Here is a 22,266-nt window from a genome sequence, read left to right as displayed (position 1 = left end):
GGCTCATGCTTTCCTCACATTAAACCGGAACATTTTGAGTCAACAATTCAAGATTTCCACACTTGGAACAGATACATTATGGTTCATAACAGTAGAAGTTTCACTTGCATAAAGAAAGAACTGCATGTGATGGAGCAGTGCACACACCCCAACACTGAAGAGGTAAATTAAGGGTCTCACCACAGCAGTGCAAGCTACACTCATAACTGGAACATCATAGGCCACAGCATCCAAATTATTGTCACAAAGAACATGCCAAGCATATCACTGATACAACAGTGGGGGAACCACCCACATAGAACAGGAACAGTTAATTGCCTCAGCACTACAAGATCCTCAAAGATAGAACTAATATGACATTGATAGCAAGTAGCCAAAATATGCAGGCTATCTCAAATCAGAAACACTTTGCATACTAGGAATTCAGTAAACCATAATTAGAAGGAATTGAGCCTTGGAAAACCAAATTCTTTCTATACCAATTCCCAGCCACTCTACAGCTGCTTCACTTCCTAAAACATGTTGCAGAAGGGGATGTTAATCTAATACACGTCGATAGTCCCTCAACACGCCTCATAACTTCTCTAAGGTTTGACCATTTGATCTTTTGTACGTATTTACAGTTTTTTTTAAAACACAACCTAGCCCATTCCACAGTAAAGCAAACATGTATTGTATTGTGTGTTTTGAGGTTCGATAGAATTGTCTTTTAATGTTTAAATGAAAGTTCTCATTTCCTGGAACTACTACTACCTAATGGTATGCCAATGTTATGATAGGGAAGGACGCAATACGCAATGCTAAATTCTATACCAATCTTATGGTCAATTTTGGCTGGGCCGAGTTGAGGATTTGTTATTTATATTGCACTTTTGGCAAAGCGTTGAACATATAACATTTACATAAATTTGTCACCCAACCAAAGTTGGTACTCCTTTATTGAACTCGGAAGGATGGAAGGCTGAGTTGGCCTTGCCGTGGTTCATAAACTGAAAATCCCACACACATAGCAACAGCAAGCGCTCAAGCGGCTGAGCTATTTTACCCGCTAACATCCTTCAAAGGTTGGTAAAACAGGCTATCAACTGGGGTATAATAATCACAGTGCCTAGAAGTTGGAGGAACCGTGCATGAAGCGCTACATAAAGTTAAAATACCTTTCTGGATTATCACTACAGGGACAGGTTTTGCTGAGTTTGTATTTCAATTACAAATATAACTCCTTTTTCAGAAGTGCTTGCACTTCCTGGAGAGTCAGGTTTTGGCTGTTTTAATTGTAGTCGAAGATTTGAAAGAGGCTGTAACACCTGCAATTGGTGTAATTACAATCACTCATCCTTGATCAAGAACTCTGCTGCCACTGACCATTTATAGTAATATATGCCCCATTAACTGCAAGTTAAGGTTGAATGGATGTAAACTAGATCTTGCATACCCATTTTATAAATGGAGTGTACATTAAAATGATTAGTGTAAAAATGATTTGCCTCCTCAAGAGAGCGTAAAAAGTTAGCATTAGTCACCCAAAACATGACAAAACTTAATGCATATGGCCGATTAGAAACAAAACGGTTCACAATTGTAACTCAAATTTCCATCTTATTATAGGATTCTAAAATGCTTGGAAAAAAATATGCACAATGCTTCTGTTTGCTCCATTGCATCTACATACAAAATACAGCAGAAGTTGAACAGAAAGAAAACATTCTTAATCACTGTGTGCGGTTTCTTTCTGAAAGGCTTCAGAGAAAAAGAAATGTCTGTTTCGGAGGCTTTTCTCCAAGGCTTGCAATTACATCCATGTAGATAAAAATCAAAATAGGCGTTCTGGTTTCTGTCAAGTAACCTGATCTTTGCACTGCCCTCTGCTCTAAACCTCTGCATACATGCACACAGGAAAAGAATAAAGCATTCGTATTTCCATGATTTTAATGCGTAAAAAGGCCTGGCACAATGTTCATCTGGAGGCCTGGGTACCGGTAGTTACATCTCACAAACATATCAACAAAGTCAAAATGGAGTTCCAACAATGGCCCAGCGAGCCTAGGCAAAACTCTCCTTACGGATCTCATGGTGTTTCCAAGATTGAATTCCCTACAAACTATGTAGTTTCCTAAAAATCTGCTTACCTGTTCCTGGAGGTTTGGTATAAACCATTCATCCTGGAGCTCTGCTGCAATTTGTTGTTAAGTGTGCAACGGGTAAAGTAGTTGGTCTAGAGCCACAAGAAGCAGTTCTACAGGCATTACTACCTTCCCAGTCAGCTCCTGTCTCCACAGAAAATACGTGGTCAAGATGGCACATCCTCTTTGCCCAGAGCTGCTGTTCTTCTTAAGGTGCGTGGACAACTCTACCTGCTGGGACACGGTTTCCATTTTCTGGGGCTATATAAATGGCAAATATGCTACTTATTTTGCCACGCCATCTGCTGCATCATTTCCAAGTTCTATTAAGTTAGTACGATTAGTATGTGCAGCACATTTTAATATTCCTGTGTGGACAGGGTTAGCACTTCGATTGGGTCCTGTCAGATCTCCTAAACCCTCTTCCCTGCCACCTAGATAACCCTGAATGCACAGTGGAGGTTACATACACATAGTCAGAATAAATAGTGACCGCCTTCCCCTTACTCATTTCTAGGGCCTCTACAAGTGCCACTAGTTCCACCACTTGTGCAGAGTAACACAAAGGCAACCTTTTCTGCAGTCTGACCTGGTATTCCCGATCCACAAGGCCCACAACGGCTGTGCCCATATGCCTCTCACCAGTGTCCTGACTGATTGTCGAGGACCCATCAACAAAAAGTATCTCACCTCCCTCCAAAGCATCCTCCTTAACACTTGTCCTCTCTTCCTCTTCTCCTTCATATGTTCCCCAATCGTGGACAATGTCATCAGGTTTCACTGGCTCAGCTACAAATGTTGCAGGATCGACTAGGTGACACCATACGGGATGTATAGATGCATTACATAGAATAACCTTATCCCCCAACACTCTTTGGGTCGTCAAAGTCGACTTGGATTTTTCCAAGATCGCAAAGACTGCATGCTTCACATACAATGTCACCAGGCAACCCATGATAACAGTTGAAGACGTTTAAATTGCAAGAGCTGCTGCCACTAAAGCTTTTCCCACAAGGGAACTGTCCCTTCATCACTGGGTCTGAGTCCGCTAAGTATGCTAAAGGTTTATGGCCTAGTGAGGTTTGCTGGGCAAGTACTGCTGTCATCACCTGCCTGTTTGAAAGTGAAAACAAATAAGATGTTATTTTCTAATTCGGGGTCACCAAGAATGGAGTATTGCTGATCACAGCCTTGAGTTTCCAGATGAAAGTCACCATTTCTTCAGACCATTCCATCGGACACTTCAACTTCTGTGCTTCCTTCAGTCCCTCCAGTAAGGGCCTCACGTCACTACAGCAGTCAAAGATCCAAGATCTACAATAGTTAGAGTCCCAAGACTACTGCATTGGTTTCACTCTGGCAATGCGTATTCCGAAATGCGGTGGCTCTCTCTGGCATTACCTCCATTCATGCAGGTGATCTCACTTGCCCCAAATATACTACCTATGTCCGGGAGTACTGACATTTTCTTTGTCCACTTCATACCCCTTCTACGCAAGCAGGGTGAGGAGTGTTATAGAATCTCAACATTGATCTTCTGAAATGCTACAGACTAGCAAATCATCCACGTACTGGATTACTGTACTGGACACATGCAAATTCCCCAAATTCATTTGAACCACCCTGTTGAAAACTCAGATTTCACAGTACCCCTGAGGCAACCTAGTATAATCGAATCTCTGACCACATTACGTAAACACTGCGAGGTACTGAGAATCGTGGTGTAAGCGGACTGAGAAAGCATTCTTAACATCATTCACCGTGAAGTGGGTTGACCCAGTAGGGATATTACAGGGAATGGTAGCAGGATTCGGTACCACCGACATTCCACCTCAACAATATTAAGGGGGCGCAAATCCTGGCCCATCCTCCTACTGGACCCCTTCGATTTCTTCACAGGGTGGATGGTCGTGTTACATGGGGAAACAGAAGATTGTATTATATCTTGCTTCAACAATGCCATAATAGTCTCAAATTCCCTCGTCCGCCTCTCTTGACATGCGATACTGCTTAACCCGTGGAAATATCGCACCAGGTTTCAATTTCATCTGTACTACACCAGCACTCTTTAGCAGCCCACCATCATGACGATTGCTGGTCCAGATTTTTTTCCAAATCTTCCTTCCAATGTGGCGATGTATTTCTAACAATGAGAATGGTATGTGGTACTTCCCTTTGCTTTATCGCTACTTGATAAAGGTACCCAAATCTCAAAAACGATTTCTCCTGTATCTTCGAACAATTGCTTGTTGGACAAGTCCCTTAGGCCGGATTGATGCATTGAACTGTGTGCCACTCTCTGCCTTCCTCATCAGTGTCTGAGAGAACCACCCTGTTCTTTCTAATGACTACTTCTAGGAGAATCATAACAATGGTCCCTGGCATTACCTCCTGCAGTACAACAGGCTATAACAAAAACTCAACTGGTACCCGCCATGTCTGATCTCGGATTCCCGAGACCCAACTCAACAAGGACCATTACCGACAAAGAAACAAAGTTGAAAGTATAGGTACCACCCCTCGCGTTGTCACTACAGTATGCATACAAACGCAATGCTTCTCTTACCGGATACAAACCTGAGTCGAGCATACTATACCTTCCTCCGTGAAAGCGATCAACATGTGGCGTCGACTGAGGAGATCTCTGCCCAAGAGATTTGTCAGGGTATCTGTGCAATACAGCAAAGGAGCAGTACATTTTGTGTACCTGCCTTAATTCATAGATCTTCAATGTAAGGAACCGACAGGATGTCCCAGAGAATCCCTGTGTGTACATCGTTTCACCTGACAAGGGGTACTCCCCTTCCTTGATGCAAGATTTTGTAGCCCCTGTATCGACCATGAATTAAAATGTTTTGTCACCTACCTGCACACCTAGTCGGGGTTCCTCTTCTGGATCACTTATAACTGACAAGACTGGACACATCAGAGTTCCATGTGGGCTGTCCTACTCTTGGCACATATTAGCACCAGGTAGCGAGAAAGGATTCTCTCCAAAAACACTTGCTCCAGTGTAGTGAGTGACTGTTCCTTGGGGTAAAGGATGTTTCTCACATGTTTGCACCGGTTCCTATGCTGGCATGGTCTGTTAAACCACATAGGTCTGTGCATCCCCAGACGCTCAGTTCTGTTCAAACTGTGCCTGCTGCAATCTGGTATTACATACGCTGAGCTCCCACATTAAAATACTGTGGCCTGTCCTGACAATCTCGTAACACATGTCCCATGCTTCCTCACAACCAACACTTAATACCATACAACCCTGCATACTTATTCCCCATTAGCCTGTTAAATCGGGGCCCCATTCCTCCGAATCTGCTAAATGACCCACTCCCTCATGAAAATCCTCCCCTACCCCCCTGAAACTCTCTAATTTGCGTTGGACCGGGAACATACCTGTCCATCCAACCTAGTGTCATACTCGATTCAACATGTCCCTGTTGTCCTAATTGTCCCTGCTGTCTCTGCCTGGAGCTGGTAATCACTGCTTCTTCCAAACACATTTGCGCTAGCTTTTTCTGAACAAGCCTGGCCACTGCATTTTGTGCCTGTTCTATAGTTTCCTTTTCCTTCTCTTGTTTCCTTTTACAAAAATGCACAATATATGCCTGAGTTTCCAGCCAACTCTTAGCCTCAATCCATACTACTTTATCTAGATTGTGCTGAACTTCCTTAGGAAGTCCCTTCTTTAGCATGTGGTAAATAATCGCCATATTCTTATCCCATGCTTCTCCTGTCTCTGACCTGCACATCTCCTGAGTTAACTGGATGTGGGCGGCAGGATCATCATTCAACTACATAGTTTTAGTTAGACTAGAATTAATATCAGGCGTAGCTGGATACATACTCCATAGGGCTACCCAATACCTGCGCCCTTTATTAAAAGCTGCTGCATCGTGGATTTTTGTATCCAACTGACCTCCCGGATACCCCACACTCCTCCAAAGCTCATCTGACTGCTCCCCCATTAGAGCAGTGACTACGCTTTTCAAATCCCCTATGGCCAACATGACACCAGCAGTGGGTATCTCTAATGCATGAATCCACTTCCCCACCTCTGCAGTGTGCAAAGGAAGGGTCTGCATCTAATTATTCCAGGCCATGTGCGATCACGGGACAGAATACGCCTTTCCCAGACATTTCTGGAGCAACGGAAACTGAATTGCACTGGCTTTTACTGGGGCTTCCCATAACGCTTCCCTACTACTTATTAGAGTAGGCAGGTACCACGGCACGTCCTACGATTCCATGGTATACTCGGTCGCTGCTATTGGAGTAGGAGACACCCGGCTCGACATACAATTCCCATTCCCCTTTGTCTCCTACTCAGTTTATCACTCCGCTGACACTTCTACAGGGACAGAAACATACTCTGTACTACCATAGGGGGCAGGCTCCCTTTCTCCCTGGTCGAATCCTGTACCCATTGCAAAACTTCTATTCTCCAGGTCCACATTGACGTCTTTGATAATCGATCTATCAAACCTAACAAGGATGACTCCAGCTTCCTTCCTCTACAAGTCGTCACTTCTGCCGTCCAAACCGCATTACCTCTTCCTCTGCTAGCCTCCACGCTTCTTCCAATTTTTTCGCTCATTTGCCTCTACTGCCATTCACATCCTATCCTCTATCCTAGCAGTAAAAGGCATAATCTCCTCTTTTACAATCTTTCGCAACCCTTCATCTACTCTTCTGACGGCCTTACTCTCCCTCGTTCCTCCACCCTTAATCTCTGCTAATCTAGCAGTCAACCTTTCTACAGCCCTAACCATTGATTGAGTTATCCTTCCACTTTCCTCAATATACCCTTTTCTAGGAATTGCAGCTGATGGAGGCATTACCTGTGTTCGTCTTGCAAACACTGGTGTGGCCACTGGAGAAAATTGAGGTTCGAACTCTGGGTTTGTATACCCTTCTGCAAGCAACAAAGGATAGCACCCATATGGAGGCGGTGCAGTAGGAATTCCCTCGCCCTCCTTTTTTGTCCCTTCCTCCGAGACTAACATTATGGGCCTTCCCACCTTTCTCACACATCCACCATAGTGCTAGGACGTGTAACCGCTTCTCCAACTGTAAACCCTTGTGCCTTGTTATTAAAAAAAAAAAAAGTATGCACTCTCAATATTGTGAGAAACCGGAGGGTAGCCTCACACCTACTTTCCTTGGATCCTCTTCTCAGGTGGCCAGGGAAAGGCCATTGTTTTAGGGGTAGAGAAGCAAGGAAGGACCACCTGGGTGCATGCTCCTTTGAGAGAAGATATCTACAGGTGAGACTTTTACTGCTAAGAACCAACCCTGCCTTCCCCCGCATTTATAGGCTAAAGTAGTACTGGGATCTGGAAGATGCGACTAGGAGCAGTACACATGGATATGTCATTTTACCACTCTAGTACTGAGACGAGGAACAGGGCTGTGAAACATCGGTATACAAGTCTGGCAAAGGTGGAGCCAATGGCCAGGCCACAGGTGTATATAAGGAGAAAGAAATCAGAAGGACAGAGAAGTCAGCTAGGAGCGGGAAAAAAAAATAATAAAAAAGAAAGAGAAAGAGAGAAAGAGAGAAAGAGAGAAAGAGAGAAAGAGAGAAAGAGAGAAAGAGAGAAAGAGAGAAAGAGAGAAAGAGAGAAAGAGAGAAAGAGAGAAAGAAAGAGAGAAAGAGACCAGCACGCAGGAGACAGTGTCCCATGTGGAGAAATTATCCAGCTTGTAAAAAGGGCACAGAGCATTGCAGGACAAGCTGAGAGACGCTGCAGCACGACCGGGCCGTCAGAGGGACTGGAGAACTGCAAGCAACGAGGCCGCGTGTCCTCCGCTAGAGCTGGAGAACACTGAAGACTCCAGGGAGCTGCAGCGCACAGCAGGAAGGTTCGGATGAGGCAAGCCAGGCTTGCCAAGGCTCCCGAAGGGACGACTAGGAGCAGGCAAACGCAGATAAGAGAACTGAAGGTACCCGGAGGAGTTGCCCGATACCAGTGAGTGATGGTGAGAGAAGGTCACACAGGGGGACTCCAGGGTCTAGGCTTCAGGCATGCGAGGATGCCAATCAGAGAAAGACAAATGTTAGGTCAGAAGACCAAAGGAGAAACGTGAATAAGCTGCTAAATATTACCTGCAATTTTTGAATATAGAACTGAAGTAAAGGTGTGTAAAAAGTTACTCATAATAGTGACTAACATACTCTTAGTCCTTAGTCCCCTTTCCTCCATACTGCATGGACGATTACAACTGAGTGTAGCCCCAGGGTGGAGAGGAGTCCCTCCTTAAGCAAATAGGTTTCTGAGAACCGCCTTTACGAAAGCCGCATCTGATCTAGAGCCGGCGTCCAAACAGTGCTTGCAGAAAGCCAAAGGGGTGGCCCATTTTTACTTGACACGGAATATGCCGCTGGAATGCAATGGCCGTTGCCTTGGCTCTGACCGTGTGGGCGTGCATGTTGGCCGGGAGTGGCTTGCTTATGCGGTCCCTTCGTAAGCTTCTTTGATGGCTGAGACCATCCACCGGGCTATGGGGGCCTTGGAGGCCTGATACCCCGTTCTTAATCCGCCAAAGGTGACAAACAGTGCGTCCGACTTGCGGAAGCCCTTTGTCCTAGCCAAGTAAAATTTTAGGGCACGTCTGACATCGAGGCAGTGCAGAACTCTGTGCCTCGTCCTTAGGCTCAGCAAAAAACATAGGCAGCACTATTTCCTCGTTCAGATGGAATGCGGAAGGCAACTTGGGTTGGCATGTTGGGTGTGTCCGCAGGACTACCTTGTCCTTGTGAAACGTAGTATAAGGCTCCGAGGCGACCAGCGCCTGGATTTTAACTGACTCTGCGAGCCGAGGTGAGGCCGACTAGCAAGGCTGTCTTAATGGTGACCAGCCTAATGTCTGCGGACGCCATTGGCTCAAATTGTTTGTGTGCCAGGGCCCCCAAAACTATGTTAAGGTCCCACACAGGGTGTGGCCTCTTGATGGGCGGGTAGAGTCTGGCGAGTCCCGTCAACTTAACAATCGGGTTGGAAGAGGAGAACAGCTCTTCCTCTGAGTTTCTGTAGGCCCCGATGGTTGCCAAATATGTGCGGCAAGTGTCCGTTTGTACGCCCGAGTGGGCGAGGTGTGCCGAGAAGGAGAGCATGTCATCCAATGTACATGCACGGGGGATGATATCCAGTGGCAGAACCTGGTCCATTTGCTCTTATACTGGGTTCTGGTAGCCTTGCTCCAAGCCCCCTGTATGATCTCTAGATAAGCCTGGGAGAGGTTGAGGTGCCCTAGCGTGATGTGCTCAGGAACCACGCTGAGAGGGCTAGTTTCTGTGACATGGGGTGGATGACCCTGCCTCCCTGCTGCACCAGAAGATGTGCTGGGCCCGTTGGAAGGCGAATGGGTGGTCTCTCCGGGAGTCTGAGCAGCTCCGAGACCCATAGCCTGGCTGGCCACCATGGAGCTATTAGAATGACGCTGAGGTGACGAGACTCCTTGATCTTGCATATCAACCTGTGTATCAGCGGTGTGGGAGGGAAGGCGTATGCTGTCATGCCGTTCCACTGAATCTGAAATGTGTCACCCAGGGAGCTGGGGCGCCCTGTCCCTGCCAGGTGGCGAACTGTTGGCACTTCCTGTTGTCCCGCGTGGCAAAGAGGTCCACCTGGGTTGTCCCCATCTGCTGATCTCCTGCAGCACGAGGTTGTTCAATTGCCACTCTTAATTGTCCACTTCCAGTCTGCTGAGCCTGTCCGCCTCCAGGTTGGATTCCCCCGGAAGGTGGACAGCCATGAGGTAGATGTTCTCCAGGGCCCATTCCCACATGCTGACGGCCAGCCTTCACAGTGGAGGGTCCTGCGTACCTCCCTGCTTGATAGGGAGCATGCTGGTTGAGATGTCCGTCTGAATGAGGACGACCTTACCCTCGATAACCGGAAGGAAGGCTCAGAGAGCTAGCCATGATTGCCTTCAGTTCCAGCCAATTGATGTGGTACTCCTGCTCGTGCCACGGATGCAGTGGTTGTCCAGGGTGGCCCCCCATCCCTCGAGAGAGGATTCCGTAGTGATGGTGACCTGCGGGGTAGGATCCAGGATGCTGCGAAGTGCAGCTGTATCCTCCTCATCCAGAGTCTTGTGTGGGGGACGGCCAGGAGGACAGCTGCCATGAGACCCAGTAGGTGTTGGTACCACAAGGCCAATGTCACTTCTCTGCTGAGGAAGTGAGCAGTGGCCCTCTTGATGGCTGTGATCTTGTCTTCTGAAGGAAAAACGCTCTTGGAACACATGTCCCAGATGAGCCCCAAGAAGGTCAGACTGCGTGTGCTGCAACTGCGACTCCTTGAGATTGAGCGAAAAGCCCAGATCGTGGAGTGTATTTTTAAGAGCGTGGGAAGAGCGGTGCACCGCTTCCGAAGATGAAGCCCTGACGAGCCAGTCGTCGAGGTACGGGTATATGTGGTGGCTCTGAACCCCGAGGAGGGCCGCCACTGTATTCATCAGCCTGGTAAAGGGAAGCACCTTGTATTGGAAATGGCAGCCCATGATCCTGAATCGTACAAAAGAATGATGAGGCTATCAAATCGGGACGTGCAAGTACTTGTCCTTCTGGTCCAGGGATCACATCCAGTATCCCTTGTACAATGTCTCTGCTATTAAGGCTGGCGTAACCATCTTGAATTTTTTGTAGAGGTAGGGAGATGTTGAGGGTAGAAAGGCCCAACACAACTCTCAGGCCCGCCTGGTTCTTTTTCTGAATGGCGAAAATCCTGGAGTAGAAGCACAAGCCTCGCTGGGAGGCTGGGACTTCCTCCACTGTCTGGCCGTCGACGAGCGACCAGACCTCCGCCAAAAGAGTGGCTGTCCCAATCTGTGGGAGTGGAGGGGAAGAGGCTGGGATGGGTAGGCGGTACCCCATGGATACTACGGAGAATATCCAGGTGTCCGCAAAATTCTGGTGCTAGAAGTGTGCATGCAGGGCAAGCCTGCCCCCACTGGAGACACGTGGACCCAGAGGGGCGTGTCATGCCTTCATTCCCTCTCAGGCTTTTGCAGAGGAAGGGGAATGGAAAAAGCCCTTCATCCCCCAACCTCCTTTTTGCTGCTTGCGCTGATGTCGAGTTGGCGTGCGGTCCGGTTGCCTAGACCTCCCCTCTTGGAAGCTGTGGAACCCTCGGTATGTACGCCCCTTTTCCAAGCGCTGCTGTGTCTGGGTGTACGTTTTGGGCATGGTCTTTGTAAGGATGGATAAAGACTTCGCCATTTGTGAGCTGTTCTTTTTATCCAGCTCCTCGTCCGTAGTGGAGTGAAAGAGATAACCTCCTTTGAACGGCAGGTCTAATATGTGTTCCTGGACATCCGGGTTGAACTTTGTAGCGTGGAGCCAGGCTGTTCTTCTCATGTCCGTGGCAATGCAGATGGCCCGGCCAGAGGTGTCAATGTGGGCCATGGTGGATTTCATGAGGTCTTGGGCCACCATCCTAGCCTCAGCCAGTCCCGCCTTGAACCGTGATTGGTTGTGCGCCGGAAGCTCTGGGAGGAAATCTGCAATTTCCCACCAGAGCCTCTGGTCAACGGCTGCCAGCATGTAGGGACGTGTTGGAATACAACTTCTTCCCGTACACCTCCAAGATCTTCTCCTTGCCTAGCAGTGTTGCAGAGGACAACTGAGGCTTGGAGAATAGTGATGCAGCAGCGATCACCAAGGAGCGAGGCTGAGGGTGGGCTGATAGCAAGAGTGTATCCCCCTCCATCTGCCCGTACCTTTTGTATTTGTTTATTATTTGTATTGTGCGCCTAACCCTGAGGTAACTGGGCGCTGGAGAACTTAACATGTTACAGACAGGAGAGAAAATTACATAAGAGTATGCATATGTACAAAAATTACATCAGATAGTATGCATATACACAAGAATTACATAAGAGGGTATGCATAGCAAAGGCGAGTGGGTCGACCTGGGTTACATATTGGCCGAGCCTTCAAGATAAATACATGGAGGATGAGAGCAGACAAATGCTAACAGAAAAATGAGGCTGTGATGCTGGATCACTTGGACTCAATATTTAATAGGTTTGTCATTGAGCCAGAGTTTGACGCTGGTTTTGAAGGCATTGAAGGACGGTTCTAGTCTGATTTTTGGTTTAAGGAGTTCCAGAGGTTGGCAGCTTGTACAGGGTGGCTCTGCCTGCAGTATTGAGATTGAATCTGGGGATTGAGTATTAGGCATCCAGGCGCCTATTGACCGGCTGAACAGAGTGGGGCTTGAGCCAGCCCTTTTTGGCTAAGGGGACGACGTCCTTCGGCATCGGGATGCCTGTTCTCGCTGCGGGACATAGCGCGAGGACTTCGGTGAGGACCCCATCTGATGGTTGCTCAATCTCAGGTTGAGGAAGACCCAAGTACTCGGCCAGCCCTGCAAGACGTATGTGGAAGGCCCTGGCCGACGACAGTGTGTCGGAGTCCTCTTCCTCATGTGTCCACCTGGGGGTGTGGATGGTCTTGCACCGGTGGAGGGGTGCTGGAAGCCAAAGGCTGAGGTGTGGAGACCGGAGCCGGAGGCTGCAACGGAACCGCCTACATTATCGTTTGGGGGGCCGGAGGGAGTGGCGAAGGCTACACAGGGGCACCTGTACTGGGACCTGCTGCGCCAGAGCCATTGACGGGAGCACGTCCATCCGAGGAGATTTCATAAGCTGAGGAACCTTTAGAAAAATCTGTCCTCACAGGCCGGAGGGGTGGTAGGTGATATTGACTGGGTAGCGGGCAGCTGCTGGAGCCGTTGCGTGCCCTGCCCATACAGACGCAGCGGGAACCTGCCCAGCACAAATGAAGGATAGGCTGTAGGCCACATACCTGGTTGACACCTGTGCCACCTTGACACTTGTTCCTCCAGCTGCTCCCTTCCTTGGTGCAGTATCGGGCGGGTGTCTAATGTCTGGCACGGCGGCCATCTTGTCTAGCTGCCTTCCACGTGCCTGCATCGTGTTGCTTGGCTCACTGGGCTCCGCCTCATCCAGGACTCTTCAGTGTGGATCATGAAGCCTAGCCTGTTCCTCAGGCCAAGGCCTGGTAGGTGGTTTGCCTTCGGCGGACCCGTCAGTAGAACTGCGTATAGACGACCCCTCGGACATGTTGCTCGTACTAGGGCATGGCCCCTCGGGTGAAGACCTGGTAAAAGAACCTTCCGGTCCTTTAGCGCTGTCACCGGGACGATCTGCTGACCCCTCGGCCTGCTGGCCGGTAGTTGACTGAGCCTTGGTACTTGTGCTGGTATGAGAACCTAAGCGGTCCCTGGAAAGGAGTCTCTTGTGGTGTGCACTAGAAGAACAAGTTACTTTCTTACCTGGTAACGTTCTTTCGATGGGATGGTCCGACGACGTATTCCATATCTATGACATGTAATCACCACAGCTGTGCTGCTTCGGAAACTTTTTCGGCGTCTGCGTCCTGCGTCGATGACGTCGATGCGCCGTCGTCGAGGACCTCCTCCGACGTCCGATGTCATCCGATGTGATAAGTAGGACGCACGACGCCCATAGCCTCAGTTGTAGTTTTTTCCCCCAGAACGTGTGACATAAGTCAACTACCAGTCAGACACAAAGCCTTGCGGAACGTAAGCTGCAATCGCAAAAGAAATTCTGTAGCGGGGAAGGCAGGGCGGGAGCGATATGGAATACGTCGTCGGACCATCCCATCGAAAGAAAGTTACCAGGTAAGAAAGTAACTTGTTCTTCGAGGGGATTGGGTCCTCCGACGTATTCGATATCTATGACAGACTCCCAAAGCAGTACCAAAGCAAGGAGGAGGGAAAGAATTTAGAATCAAAATGTAGAATAGCCAATCAAATACCAGAGCAAAGGACCGCCTTGCCAAAGGCCAGATCCTGTGCTCGGATGGAATCAAGGGAATAGTGACGTACAAATGTATGTACTGAAGCCCAGGTGGCTGCATCACAGATGTTGCGAATAGGAACACCCCTCTGCAGGGCAGTAGACGCAGCCATACCCCTGGTAGAATGGGCCCGCAAGCCAGCCGGTGGGTCCTTACCCGCCAAACGGTAGCACTCCGAGATGGCCAAAATAATCCAGCGAGACAAAGTCTGTTTCGTCACAGCTTGCCCCAAACGCTTTCCAGCGTAACCAATAAAGAGTTGATCATCCACTCTGACCCGGGACATGCGTGAAACATAAAAGCTTAAAGCTCTCCTAGGATCAAGCCTATGGAGCCTCTCCTCTTCCTTACCAGGATGCGGAGGAGGATAGAATGCCGGAAGAACAACCTTCTGGGCCAAATGAAATTCCGTCACTACCTTCGGAAGAAAAGAAGGACGAACTCTAAGGACAACCCTGTCCTTGTGAAATACAGTGAAGGGAGGCTTAACTGAAAGTGCCTGTAACTCACTCACTCTGCGAGCGGAAGTAACCGCAACTAAAAACACAGTTTTCAGAGTGCCTCAAAGGGCAAGAATGTAAAGGCTCAAACGGAGCACCCATAAGAAACTTAAGAACCAGGTTTAAATCCCAACCGGGCATCAGGAAAGGTGACGGAGGGAACACATTAGTGAGCCCTTTCAGGAACTGTGAAATCAAAGGGATTTTAAAGTAAGAACACTCTTCAGACGAGCGCTTAAAGATGGACAGCGCCGCCAGGTAACCCTTAACGGTACCCACTTGCAAGCCCCTGTGGGCCAAAGAAAGTAAAAAGGACAGAACCATGGGGATGTCACATGCAAAAGGATCCACATTCTGAACCCTGCACCAGTCGCAGAATTTACGGCAACGGCAACGGTACAGAGACTTTGTTGCCGGTCTTCGGGCCGAAAGCAACACCTCCATCACGTCCTCAGGGAGGTCCCAATCCTTATACCTCAACCTTTCAGAAGCCAAGCGTGAAGGTTGAGGGATCTGACCTCTGGATGGAGAACCTGACCCCCCCTCCCGTGAGAGCAGATCGTCTCGGTAGGGAAGACGACGTGGAGGGCAGATGGATAAGTCGAGAAGGTCCGGGTACCACGTCCTCCGAGCCCACGGCGGGGCAATGAGGATCATCCGGGAACCGAACTTCCGTAACCTCCGCAGCACTTGCGGGATGACGGGGACTGGAGGAAACGCGTACAGCAGCGGGAATGACCACTCCACCACGAACGCGTCTCCTAAGGCTCCTTCTGGAGGAAATTCCTGCGAGCAAAACCTTTCGCACTTCCGGTTGACACTGGAGGCGAAGAGATCCACTTGAGGGGTCCCCCAAAGGGCGAAGATCTCCAGGAGAATCTCCTGAGCCAACTCCCACTCGTGAGAGATCGCGCTCTGCCTGCTCAGAGCGTCCGCCGTCACGTTTTCGGCTCCGGCCAGATGAACTGCCGAGATCGAAACTTCCTGCTGGATGGCCCAGAACTCTAGCTGCTTCGCCTCTCTGCACAGAGGAAGTGACCCTGCCCCCCCCCTTTTTGTTGAGGTAGTGCATGGCCACTGTGTTGTCCGTCAGGATCAGGACATTCTTCCCTCGCACAGACGGCAGAAAAGCCTTCAGGGCTAGCCTGACGGCCCTCAGCTCCAACAGATTGATATGGAGTCTGGACTCCGACGGAGACCAACGACCGCTGACTCTCAGCCCGTTGGCATGAGCTCCCCATCCCGTGAGGGATGCATCCGTCACGATCGTCACCTGCGGCCAGGGAAGCCAAAATGGAGCCCCCTTCATCAAGTTGCCTTCGACGGCCCACCACAGAAGGTCCCGGGCGACCGAGGACGGCACCTGAATCGAGTCCGACATCCTGCCGGAGGACTGCGACCATTGCGTCTTGAGTGCCCACTGCAAAGATCTCATCCGCAGGCGAGCCTCTGGCACCAGAAGAATGCAGGATGCCATAAGGCCGAGCAACCTCAAGAACTCAAACGCTGGGAGCGTCTGGGCATGCTGAAACTTGTGCACCATCTGCTGAATGTGAAGAGCCCTCACCTGGGGAGGAAAACACTGCCCCAGGGAAGTGTCGAGCACTGCTCCGATGAACTGGAGCCGCTGTGTTGGCGTCAAATGGGACTTCTTTAAATTGAGGGAGAAGCCCAGCCTGTGAAGGGAGCGACAGGTGATCGATAGATGATCCAGGACTTGCTCGGGAGAGCTCCCCCTGATCAACCAATCGTCCAGGTAGGGGTAGACGTGAATCCCCCCTTGCCTGAGATGCGCTGCCACCACCACCACCATGAGCTTGGTGAAAACCCTCGGGGCGGAGGTCAATCCGAACGGCAGGACCCGAAACTGAAAGTGCGAGTCGCCAACCGCGAACCTCAGGTACTTCTTGTGCTTGGGATGGATCGGCACATGGAAGTAAGCATCCTTGAGGTCGAGTGACACCAACCAGTCCTGAAGCTGAAGGGCCTGGAGGACTTGAGAGAGAGTAACCATCTTGAACTTGTCCTTCCTGAGGAGTTTGTTCAAACCGCGCAAGTCCATGATGGGTCTCAATCCCCGTCTTTCTTCGAAACCAAAAAATAAGGGGAATACCATCCCTTGTTCCTCTCCGCTACAGGCACCAGTTCTATGGCGCCTTTCTCCAGCAGGGCTTGAATTTCCTGCGCAAGGAGCGGATCCGGACTCTGCAAAGAGAGGTTCCCCGGTGGATTGTCGCGAGGCCTGTGCCGAAAATGAAGACGGTAGCCGTGGGTTATGATCTCCAGAACCCACACATCTGAAGTAATGGCTTGCCGCTCTACAAGATGCTGCGCCAGCCTTCCCCCAACCAGCGAACCATGGGACATGGCCTCACGACTGAGTGGGAGCGGCTGCGGCGTTACCTGAGGGCAAAGAGGCAACTGCCCGAGCGGCCTTGGCACCACGGGTACCCTGTCGTCCACCTCTGGTACCCCTGCGTTGGCCTCTTTGACTGCCAGCTCCTCTCGCTTTACTGAAGGAGGAGTAATAGCGAAAGGAACCACCCCTCCACTGCTGTCCCCTAGGACGAAAAGGCGGAGGTTGGCGAACTGCAGCGCCCAACGACTTCGCTGCAGCTTTTAAGGTCTGCAACCTCTCAAGGCTCTCGTCAGCCTTGTTGCCAAAAAGGTGTTCACCAACAAAGGGCATGTTGAGGAGCCGGGACTTCACATCAGGCGCAAACCCCGACTTCCGCAACCACGCAAACCTGCAAATCACGGTGCTCGCCGCCATGGACCTACTGACGCATTCAGCTAAGTCCAAACCCGACTGAACGGACTCACACATGGCATCCTTACCATCCTGGACCATAGCAAGGAAACCATCCCGTTCATCCCCTTCGGGAACATGTTCAGCCGCTAACGCAACACAGTTCCACAAAGTGTGCGTGGAACGTGACAAGGCACAAATGGAGTTGGCCGCCTGAAGCGCCATACCACCAGAAGAAAACACTTTCTTCGCCCAGCCATCAAAACATTTGTCGTCCCTATCAGGAGGGATGGTAGGGTACGACGCCTGCTTCGCCGGGGCCGTGGCCGCCTGTACCACCAAACTCTCCGGAGTGGGGTGCCTGGTCAAGTAGCAGGGGTCGCCACTGGCTGGACAGTATTTTCGTGACAAGGATCTGCCCACCGCCGGGAGACTCTCCGGAGCAGTCCAAGCCGCCGCCACCCTTCTCTGTAAAGCCATATGGAACGGCAGAACCGGGTCAGTTGGGGGACCAACATCAAGGATGTCTGTCAGATCATCCTGCACAAACTCCCCTGGGGGAGCAGACCATCCCAAGTACTCAGAAACCCTAGCCATAAGGCGCCGGTACGAGGAATCAGCATGAGAGCCAGGCTCAGGCCTACAAAACTCCACCTCCGGAGAGGTGTCCAGTCCACTGGCATCATGCAGTGACTGTCTCAACTCGTCAAACTGACTATGGCCCGAGACAATGTCATCCGGAACCTGACTAGGAACCAGGCCATCAGAATCCTCATCCGCCTCTGAAATATAGTCCAGGTGGCGAAAAGAAGGCACTCTAGAGTGCTTGCTCTTAACCAGAGCCTTCCTAGGGGGTCCACCCGTGCCCTGGGGTACCTCCGACACGAAAGGCGTCGATGGCGTCGAGCGAATCGGCGCCAGCGTCGAGAAAATCGGCGTCTAGGAAATCGGCGTCGACGTCAGATGCAGCGCCTCCAGAATCGGCGGCGTCGACACAGCCCTCGAGGCCGGAGCCCCGAGCGTGTCCCTCGACGACCTGAGCGTCGACGGCATCGACGACTTCCTCGGAGCCAGAGCCTCGAGAAAGCCTGTCGACGCCCTCGACGCCACAGACGTCGAAGCCTTCTTCGAAGACCTCACAGGTGCACACGGTCTCGAACGCGTCGAGGACCGGGACCTGGAACGGGTACGTCGAGAACGAGTCCCCTTGTCCGAACGGGACCTCTCCCGTGACTCGTGCCGACCACTCCTGCGAGCGGTGTCTCTCGACCTCACACGACCGACCCCACTCGGGGGCGCGGACGGCTGAGTACCCTGCGACTCAAGAATCGCCAACATCTGCTTCCCGAAGGAAGCCCATTCCTCCGGCGTCGCACGGCCCGAGGGGTAAGCGACGTGCCGGGCAGAGCCCTCCGAAGAGGACCTGGAAGACGACCGATGTCGGCGCTTCCGAGAATGCCTCGAAGAGGCAGAGGAGTGGCGAGACCGACTCCTAGGAGACCCACGAGACTTCCGACGATGACACGGAGAGTCACCCCTCGAATCATCCGTCGAAAGCCCCGCAGACTTCGACTTCCGGGGCTTGGACACCCGACCTACCGACAACTTCTTCTTACGTTCGCGTAAGGCTTTGGACGTGAGCGACTGGCAGTCGATACAGTCATCCGTGTCGTGGGCCTCCCCGAGGCACCAGAGGCAGGCGTCGTGCGAGTCCGTCACCGACATCTTGGACCCACACTCCCTGCACTTCTTGAAACCCGGACGCGGGGTCGAAGACGAAGTAGACATCTTCAGAAGGATTTTCACAAACGAACAGGTTCGAAGAACCGAGAAGAACAGAACTCCAAAGAGTCGAGGCGTTTAAACCGAGAAACACGAAGCAACACGTTCGCGGAAAAAACGGAACTGAGGCTATGGGCGTCGTGCGTCCTACTTATCACATCAGATGACGTCGGAGGAGGTCCTCGACGTGGCGCATCGACGTAGGACGCAGACGCCGAAAAAGTTTCCGAAGCAGCACAGCTGTGGTGATTACATGTCACAGATATGGAATACGTCGGAGGACCCAATCCCCTCGAAAAGAGTGGCCCTACCTTGGGACTGGATCGATGATTGACAAAGTCCTTCAGGTCCTCTGGAGGCGATCTCTGGAAGAGCGCCCTCCACCTGGCTAGTCTGTTCTTCAGAGACCTCGAGGAAAGCACGTTCCACGTGGTACAAGCTTGCCAGCCGTGGTCGGGCCAAGACAACGTAGGCAGAGGGCATGGGGATCTGAAGTTGGAAAGAGCTGTTTGCGGGATGGACACCTGCTGAAGCCTGTAGAAGTCGACATGCGCCGGTGAGGAGACCGACGCCTGAGGGTCGAGTACCTGAATGATAAAGACAAAAAGACAGCAGAGAAGAAGTAACCGTGCGTGGAATTACATGGCCTTAGTCAAACCCAGGAGTGCTGGTGAATTCGGCCCGTTCCCATTGACACAGAAAAGGGGACTGGGGTGTGGTGCCGGAGGGTGGAGTCAGGGCAGCGCATGCTCCAAGGGCCGTACCCCTGCGCACCTCTAAATTTCCCTATCATATGAATGAAAGGAAAGTGAAATAAAATTATGACAATAAAGAAAGTCAAATCGAGAAGTCAATGGATATTGAGAACAAGAATTGAAGGAAAGCCAGTAACCAGAGCTTTTTGAAAACAAGTGATAAGTACACTGAATACTACACTAGTGTGAAAGTGTGTTGGGAAGGCAAGAAAAGTCTCCCCTAAGTGGACATTGTTAAAGTCACACGGAGAAAGAGCCCAGGAGGCTGCCAAAGAGGGCAAGTGCTGCAAACAGCTAAATGGTACAGGTGTAAAGAGTGAGCCTGTGCCTGCAAGGTACTTTAAAGAGAACCAGTGACTATAATGAAGTGCCAAGGATTTCGGGACCTGTGATGGGTGGACCATGTGGTCCAACAACTGACCTAGACCCGAAAGCCCTATTTGAACTGCAAAGTTTGTTTGGAAAACCCATTGAAAACCAAGAGAACTGGATATTATTTTTGGTACTGTGTTGACCTTGGGCAAGCGAACCTGTTAAGGATTTCTATCAGGCAACGCACACCTTAGTCTCGGCCTAGTACGCAGCACACAGTTGAAATGCTTATTTTTTTATGTTCAATATTGAGATGGTACACCACTCATATCACACACCCTTTTCAAAATACCGGGGTCACAATGGACCATGAACCAGGCTGGTTGGTAAAATACAATATTTATTTATTAGAAAATTAAAAGAAATCATACACTTTTTAATATGGGGCAGCAATCACCAATGGGGTGATAATAACAATAGGAATGTAACCAATGCACTTAGTTTAACCTTCTATTGACACATCTACAAAACAGCAGGGAATAGGAGCACTTTTTGATTTTAGGTAAGATAGAATTCGAGTTAGAATTTCCCCCTGCAATGTTCCCTCACCCCACAAATAATCAATTCTAAATGGATAAACATAAGCAGCAGGTAATCAGGAATGACAAACGGGAAACAGAACTAAAATCCGACCTTCCCTCCCCAAACGAGAGAGAAAAACAGATTTGAAACCCTGGCAATGCTAAAAATGACACTCGGAAATGGATGAATAAAATAATAAATGTGTACAAAAATCTTGAAACAAATATACAGTTCTTCACCAAAGCAACAATGTAAAGGTACTAAATCACAAGCACTGGATTAGCAAGAGCATATAGTTCGAAAAGTGAGTGGAGGATTTAAAACAGATTGCATCAAATGACACGTTGGAAACTTTGCAATTCCCGCCTCAAATTACCCAAACGGTTTTTAATAAAAACGGGTGAAAATCACTGATTTAGAGTGTGGTTTTTAAGGAAGTTAAATTAAGGCTCTAGCTGGTAATTTGAATGAGTTATTTAAGATCTAGAAAGGTGCGTTTTGAGTAAAATGGAGCGGTGAAAAAGGAAAGGAAATCAGTTTCAACAAGAACAGTTTTACTCTACACTAGAGTATTCAGGCTAGGCCACCAAAGAGGGACATAGTAAGCTCTGGGGTTGATTTGCGAGTTCAACCCCAGCTCCCCAGCGCCAGCCCTGGCGGAACCAGTCCGATCACTCGAAATAGGATTAAGAGTTTAGGATTTCACAAGGCTAAATTACTAAAGAGATGGCGCTAGCACTAGAAATCAATGGCAGGGTGGCAAGAATGATTGCGACAGTTTGAACAAGGTATCAGGATAAGCATTGGGTGACCGAGTGGGATGAGAACAAAGACAAGATAGGCAATGGGTTTAGGTGGGATGGCATTTGATACGCAGTCCACTTTTTAGTTTTTGGATTTTGGACAGTCAGCGTTCTGGTCACCACACGGATCTGGTCTAACAAAGGACAGCCGGACAAAATCAGCGGGACAGGATCAGCTGGGCAGTTCCGGTTACCGGGTAGCACTTCTGGACTGGCAATTCTGGTCACTGGATACTGTTACGTTCACATGGTCTCTGCAGCGGAGTTGGGGCACGGTTGGAGCCCTTCCTCGACTTGGCTCTTCTGGATAGACTCTCTCCCCCAGCTGCTGCTGAGCCTGCTGTTCTGGACGCGGGAATTGCCCCTGAGAGAAGATGAGAGGCAATGAGAATGGCGTGGTGGTGTCGTGAATTCCCTCGGACCTCTCGTGCCGAAATGAAGTGCCCAAGTGTTTTCCCATGCAAGCTCGCCTGTGGTTTTGTAACCTTGAGCTCTCCCTCCTGCTTTTTGCAGCAGGGGCGCGTAGAGTGGACCTAGTTGCTTCACTAGTCCGTGGAAGTGGTGATCCAGACCGGTTGCAACCAATACACTTAGAAGGCAAGTCTTTCGGTTATGATTAATGTTCGTTTTCTTATGTCTCTTGCCTTGATTATTAATAGTAATTCTTGCAATGTCTTATCTCTTCCCAATAGGTGTGAAGATAACAGATCGGAGTCATAGAGCGAGTCCAGGAATTCCCTCGAGAATGATGGCGCTCCCGAATTAGCTGGTAAGTTGGCCTTTATAATGGAACTCTGGACTCCGGT

At 49.9% G+C, this 22,266-nt stretch overlaps 1 protein-coding gene across 1 annotated transcript in view; it reads right to left on the bottom strand.

The window, feature by feature from the left end:
* PLA2G4A (phospholipase A2 group IVA) overlaps nt 1-22,266 on the bottom strand; it is a 2,090,704-nt gene that overhangs the window by 1,693,806 nt on the left and 374,632 nt on the right. The gene's annotated exons all lie outside the window — the stretch shown is intronic.

This window comes from Ambystoma mexicanum, chromosome 1q (genome assembly GCF_040938575.1).
Source record: "Ambystoma mexicanum isolate Mex_15411 chromosome 1q, UKY_AmexF1_1, whole genome shotgun sequence".
Classification (NCBI taxonomy): Eukaryota; Metazoa; Chordata; class Amphibia; order Caudata; family Ambystomatidae; genus Ambystoma; species Ambystoma mexicanum.
This window is presented reverse-complemented; position numbering and strand designations above follow the sequence as displayed.